At 39.6% G+C, this 7,460-nt stretch overlaps 1 pseudogene; it reads right to left on the reverse strand.

The window, feature by feature from the left end:
• Window positions 1-4,109: 4,109 nt before the first annotated feature.
• Window positions 4,110-5,028, reverse strand: LOC139004751 (protein SET-like; annotated as a pseudogene).
• Window positions 5,029-7,460: the final 2,432 nt, after the last annotated feature.

A 7,460-nucleotide genomic window follows, 5' to 3' on the forward strand; every position in this document is an offset into this window, starting at 1 on the left:
TTATTTTATTTTTTTTTCAAGTTCCATTATTTTATTCTGTACAAATATGATCAATGCCAAAAAAAATTGCTGGTATGTTATAAATTAAGTAAAAACTATAAGTACTCTTATGTAATTATATCATGCATTTGAATTATACTTTGAAATCTAAATTAAAATAATATAAAACCTTAAATTCTGAATAAATATTTTGATACACAAAAAAATAAAATAAAATAAATAAAATGGTATTTTTAGCAATTAGTGCAATCAAAAGATAGATAATATGTTCTATTTTAAAATAGAATGGGTGATGGAGGTGAGAAAGAGAACAAGAGGAAGCATATATTCATTTTACAAATATTTTTTTATCAGCATGTTTTTTAATTTAAAGCCATGTCATATCATTGCAATTTAATATTTTTATGAACAAGAAGATATTAATTTTATATATACTAGAGAATCTTATGAGAAAATTATTATTAATTTTGTTCACACATACTTATGCTGAATAAATTAAGATATTTTTATATGTTCTTACCAACTTTCTGTCACTAGCTTGTATCTATACAGTGTTAAAATGTGTGTGGATATTTAGAGTCTCTTCTTCTAAAGTTCCCTCTAGGGTTCTTGGAAATCTGAGAATAGAGCAGTGCTGAAGAGGATGCCTGCCATCATATTTCTAGATTTTCATAATGTCATTTTGGTCATTTCTGAGTCATCTAGAAAATTCTGTTGTGGACTCTAACATGTTAATGGTCACACTCTATGAAGCATTGGTGAGGACAAGAATGGAATTGGGAATTAAGACATTAAAACTCCCTTTTACTCAGTCATCTGCATTAAGATACTAACTCTTTAAAATTCTCTGAGCCGCTTAATACTTCCTTAATAATTATCAGTGGCATGTAAATAAAAGTCTGAAAATGGAGAAAAATCTTAACTGAATGAGTCTGAAGAAATGATCTTACAGGTCGATTCTATTTCAAATATTCTTTTGTTCTAAAATAAAATTTAAAAATTTCCAAAATCATTTTGGTCAATGGAACTATCCTTGGAAAGGAAGTAAAGCTGCCGTAAATTATTAATTTGCAGATTATAACATTCATTTGAGGGTTAACATTTCAGTATTTTAAAATACCAATAAAAATAATTTTATTAACATTTTATAGGATTTACATATTTTTTTAATTAAATCTTTATTGTTCAGATTATTACATTAGTTACTCTTTTTTCCCACCATAACTCCCCTCCACCCAGTTCCAACCCCACCCTCTGCCCTCACTCCCCACCCACTGTCCTCATCCATAGGTGCACGATTGTTGTCTAATCTCTTCACTCACCCCCACACCCCTTTCTCCCCCCGCCCCAAGAATAGTCAGTCCATTCCCTTTCTATGTCCCTGATTCTATTACAATCACCAGTTCATCAGATTATTTATTCACTTGATTTTTAGATTCACTTGTTGATAGATGTGTATTTGTTGTTCACAATTTGTATCTTTACCTTTTTCTTCTTCTTCCTCTTCTTACAGGATACCTTTCAGCATTTCATATAATACTGGTTTGGTGGTGATGAACTCCTTTAGCTTTTTCTTATCTGTGAAGCTCTTTATCTGGCCTTCACTTCTGAATGATAGCTTTGCTGGATAAAGTAGTCTTGGTTGTAGGTTCTTGGTATTCATCACTTTGAATATTTCTTGCCATTCCCTTCTGGCCTGCAAAGTTTCTGTTGAGAAATCAGCTGACAGTCGTATGGGTACTCCCTTGTAGGTAACTGATTTTCTTTCTCTTGCTGCTTTTAGGATTCTCTCTTTGTCTTTTGCTCTTGGCATTTTAATTATGATGTGTCTTGGTGTGGTCCTCTTTGGATTCCTTTTGTTTGGGGTTCTCTGCGCTTCCTGGACTTGGAAGTCTATTCCTTTCACCAGGTAGGGGAAGTTTTCTGTCATTATTTCTTCAAATAGGTTTTCAGTATCTTGCCCTCTCTCATCTTCTGGCACCCCTATAATTCGGATGTTGGTACGCTTGAAGCTGTCCCAGAGGCTCCTTACACTATCTTCATATTTTCGGATTCTTTTTTCATTTTGCTTTTCCGGTTGGGTGTTCTTTGCTTCTTCGTATTTCAAATCTTTGACTTGATCCTTGCGACCCTCTGGTCTGCTGTTGGGAGTCTGTATAATATTCTTTATTTCAGTCAGTGTATGCTTAATTTCTAGTTGGTCCTTTATCACAACATCGAGGGTCTCATTAGATTTCTTGAGGATCTCACTACATTTATTGGCGGTCTTACCAGTCTTTTCGAGGGCTTCTAAACAGTTCTTTAAAGACCTTAAAAGTGTGGTTTTGAACTCTATATCCAACAGTTTGCTTTCCTCCAATTCTGTCGTTTGTGTCCTGTTTCTTTGTCTCGGCATTTTTTTATGCTTCGCTGTGTCGATAGAGTGCCTTTCTGTGCTAAGTGTCCCAATTACCTAAGGTAGACACTCTTGGTGCACCCCTTTGTGGGCTTTGTGCACAGTCTTGTTGTGGTTAAGCCTTGATTGTTGTAGTTATCACTGTGAGGAATTGACCTCCAGGCCAATTGGCTGTGAGAATCAGCTGTGTCTGCGGTGGGAGAACTTCTGTGCTGGAGACACCCCTCTGGGGCTAGACTTGCTTCGATGGGGCTTTGGTGCTCACTGAGTCTGCCTCCTGAGTGTGTCTTTTATGGTTCCACGGAGCTTAAAGCTGGATGGTCCCACTCTGACCTCTGGGCTTCCTGGCTCCTGGATCTCTAGGGAGGTGCTAATCTAGCCTTTGCCTGAGGCTATCCAGCAAAAGCCTCCCTGCAGGGCTTGGGCGGGGCGGGTCCCACGGGATCAACAGGGCGGGGTTAGCAATTATGGCTGCTCTCAGTCTTGCCCTCAGAGGCTCTGCTTCTCAGTGTCCCAGTAGTCGCTGCAAGCCCCACGGAGAGAAAGCTGCCCTAGGGTTCTGAGCAATGCCAGACAGTCCTGCTTCTCCCGTATGAGTCTGGGTCCTTAGAGACTCGCCCGGAACTGGAGCTCAGAGCCTGAGACTCCCTCCCGATTGAAAACAACCGCGCCCTCAGCCTCCAGCCCGCTCCACATGCACTCCGAACCTTAGTATTTTACTTCAGCACTGCGCCTCCTCTGAGCCTCGGTATGCTTTTCTCTTTCCTCCTAGTTGTAGAACATCCACTCAGCCAGCTTTCCTGTGGTTCTGGATGATGTCCGTTCCGTCTTTTAGTTGTATTTTTGAAGTGGTTGTTCGAGGCAGCAAACTCCCGTGTTTACCTATGCCGCCATCTTGGTTTCTCTCTCTTTTAACATTTAAAACTGAGCATTATCTTTCCTTTCCAGTGAAACAAAAAGAAAATTTAAAAATAAACAGAACAAAATTACAGTAGAAAAATGTCAATTCCAAATAAGATCCTACAGGTTCTGCTGATTCTCCCATTGAGTGGCAGGGCTCAAGTCATCATTAGGAGAGAATTTTATTTTAAAAGTGTCATCTTAGACTGCAAGGATGTCCGTTAAACATCACAATTAAACATGCCAAAGGAGAAGCCATGTCAAAATGCCAGCTTAACCCACCCAAACATCTCAAACCCACCCTTTGTTGACCTTTTATAACCCCCCTTTTAAAAAAAAATTCTTTTTTTAAACAAGAGAAAGTAGACAGATACATGTTGGTAAATGCTAACTGTCCATATTCACATAGAGACACAGTGTAATCTCTGAGCCCAATATACAGAGAAAGGAGGAAAAAAGCTAGAATTCTATGCACTACCACACAGGGGCCTAGCAACCTCCAGCTCCCAGCAGAGCTAAGGGAGCAGAAGGTTTTTCTTTTTTCCCACAGAGCACAGTGGTGTTGATTCCACTAAGTTTTTCTTGAGACAGGAAGGGATAAAAATGAATTTGGAACAGAAAGGGGGAAAGATTCTTTTCCCACAGTATTCTGCTCAAGGTACATCCCCCGCCCCCCCCCCCCCCCAATAAGGTGCGAACCATGGTGTAAAGGAGAGAAAGAAAAAAGACCTCAAAAACAGGGCGACTGAGCACAAGGGCGGCGGGGGGGGGGGAGGGGTGCGGGGGGGGGGGGGGGAGGCGGGGGGGAGACTGCAACTTGCTCCCAGGGACTGGAGAAAATTAAAAAAGGTTGGAATCCATCAGTGTTCATTAGTCATCTTCTCCTTCATCTTCCTCTCCTTCTTCCCCCTCATCATCATCTTCATCTTCTTCACCTTCATCCTCATCCCCTTCTTCATCAATATCTTCCAACCCTTCCTCTTCTTCTTCATCATCATCATCTTCTTCTCCTTCCCCTTCTTCACCATCCATGTCAGGAACCAAGTAGTACTGTAATGGATTTGGCCAAATGTCATCTTTGATGACTTCTCCCAACTCTTCTGCACCTGCATCAGAATGGTCAGTGAACCAGGTAAAGAAGCTTTCTGGTTCCTCATGCTGTCTCCTCCTGCTGGCTTTATTCTGTGTTTGACTTGAACGTTTCGTCAAATCCTTTCCAGAATTCCATTTGATTTCAGTGGACTTTGAAGATGGATCACCACTCTCATTCAGATGAAACTCTTTGGAGAGAACTTTATTTTCGAAGTAAGGATTTTCATCAAAATAAAAATCTATTCTGTAACCTGATAATTCTGTCACTTCAACTCTTGTCAAATAATGCAGCGCCTTTTCATCCTCTTCCCCAAGCAGTGCAGACACTTGTGGATGGTTGACAAATGTTGTTACCCCAAAATTTGGGATTTTGGTGATCAATTCTGACCTCTTCTGAAAAAAATGGTGGGCGGAGTTTGTTATATTTCTGTTCTACTTTCAAAATCTCCTCACTGGCTTGCTCATTAAGTCTATTTCATTTTGTACTTCATCAATATGTTCAATCGCTTCTTGCTGTTCTTTTTCTCCCTTCGGCACTTCTGGAGGGGTGGGCTTCTTCTCCGGCTTGGGGGCTGGAGGCACTTTGGGTTTCTTCGCTTGCAGGCTTGCAGCGGGAGCGAGGACTGGCTTTTGGGGGCCATGCTGCGCGGGAGGGCGGGAGGTCCGAGGAGCTGATCACAGGGAAGTGGCGGGGCTGGAAGGCGCGCTGAGACTGATTCCTTGATTCTCTTTATGACCTCAAGATATTTGGCTTATTTTATAACATTTACTACAATATAATGATAGTTAAGGCTCTTCCTTTCAATCTCAAAATATTTTTTCTTATTATGTAATCTTTAAAATATTTGTTGGATAACAAGCGGGACTATGATCCCCATTTTTCAAATAGGGAACTAAGGGGAGGTTCCTTATTTGGCCAAATGAAACAAGGCAGAGTCATTATTAGCCAGTGCCAAGCCCTGCCATTGCCAGTTATTTGAGCCAGAATATGGATAGTCACCAGCACCAGGTGAAGGCAGTTCAGCTCATCCACCAGGGAGATTGTATTTAAGCCCTTCTGATACTTGCTCTAATTGTATCCATAAGAAAAATTAGGTAAGTGTCAGCCTTTCAAGAAGCAGCTACAGAATAAAGGATGACACTCCAAGTTAAATTAAAACACATCTAATTGAATCATTTTAAAAGATGATCCTGAAGTGGCAACATTTTGTGGAACTACTGTGGCTTCAGAGCTACTCATGCTGAAATGAATTCCTGATACTATATCATACTAGTGGCCCGGTGCATGAAATTCGTGCACATTAAAAGGGAAATAATTATAGAAATATAATTTGGACTCACTATCTAATATCAATAATATGTGAGCGTGAGGCAGTCCGCATTTCTGAAATTCAATGACATGAATTTTAGCTATTATTTTGCCAAATAAATGGAATTTACAGATATCATTTAAAAGAGCATTCAGCTTAATATTAAAAACTCTGGCTTCCAAGTCAGGTCTGTTTTCAACTTTTTGTCAGCATTGTAAACTGTTTGCAATATCTGCCCATTTGGGGTTGCATGTCATAGTTATGAATAAATCAGGCTTGCCATACTTCGTTACAATTGCCATAGCATCCTGGTATCGCTGCTGCATATTTCTGGGACTACCCTCAGAAGATGACGGAAGTATTATCATTTTACCAATCGGCACATTGTCTTTTTCAGATCTAGATTTGAGATAATCCATCAAATCACTATATTTTTCAACTCTCAACTTAGATTGGTTTGCTCTGATAAAATTTACCCGATTGGCCTCCATTTTTGAATACGAATCCACGATAAACTGTTGAGTTAGTTTTCCTGCATTTAAAATAGGATTGAATGTGTCCCGCACAGAGAGATGAAATCCATAATACTGCATTTGTGTGACTCGTGTCCTTATATTTTGTCTAGTATAACTGTAGATTACACTGTTGTCTCTGAGTCTTAATGCAATATCTGTTCCCCAGCCTTTCTCACCATGTGGAAAAAGAATAGGATATGTCATTGCATCTAATGTAGGAAACAGAATATTGATTTGTTTCATTTTAGTGGCATTTGGATTATTGGGATCTGGTTTACAATGAATGAGCAAGTCCCTTTCAAAAGGAGGTTCTCCATCTTCGTTTCTGAATACGACAGCAACCTCAGTTACACGGGGAGAATTATATCTACCTGGGTCACTGTTATGATCGTATTTAATTGCCATTGTTACTTCTGTGGGAGCAATACCTTTTGCTGCTGCTTCAGATTGGCCTTCCTTTTCTACCTCATGTAGCATCTTATATGATTTTGTTAATTCACTTATTTCATGCATGAGGTTGTTGATGTCATGAGTCTTTCTGAGCAGCCTTGTTTTCCCGGCATTGCTAATCTTTTACTCATTGCTTGGGCTGTATCCAAAATACAGAGTTGAGCAAACTTCTGAGAAACACCATCAGAAGAATGTAAAGTTCCAGTATGATGATAAACTTGTCCGTGTATTCTAAAACAGTATGGCCCATATCCTGATGGTGATGCAATATTTGCACCCATGGAAGCAAAAGCAAAAGAACTATTTATGGAATGAATATTTTCCATGAAATTTTTACTGTCAGAATCTTCGTTTGTCATTAACCTTTTTAAATACGCTGGGTAATCTGGAAAATGTTTATCATTTGGACAGACTTTCCCTTTGCTACAACATAGAGTAAATTTCCCAACGGATGGTTTCTCATTAGAGAAATTCAGTGATAGGCAAAATTCACATCGAACAGTCATTCCACCACAACTATGTTCGAGAATTGCATCCTCATGTACTCCATTTTTGCTGAGAAGGCAGTTCCTACCAGTATTGGTAGTACTTATTGATGACTGTTCTCTAGACATATTCTATCATTGCCACCGCCTTCTTTCAACTTCAAAGGCACATTGGTCTTTAGACATTTTCTGTCGATAACACCAGTGTTTTTTGGCATCAGAGTGACGTTTTTCAAGTAGCTGGTGTTCAGATAGATTCTGTTACAGGCGCCGCCTTCTTTCAAGATCAGACACATGCTTCTCTGCAGACATT

This window comes from Myotis yumanensis, unplaced genomic scaffold (assembly GCF_028538775.1).
Source record: "Myotis yumanensis isolate MYYU_CA2020_CCGP unplaced genomic scaffold, mMyoYum1.0.hap1 SCAF_1, whole genome shotgun sequence".
Classification (NCBI taxonomy): domain Eukaryota; kingdom Metazoa; phylum Chordata; class Mammalia; order Chiroptera; family Vespertilionidae; genus Myotis; species Myotis yumanensis.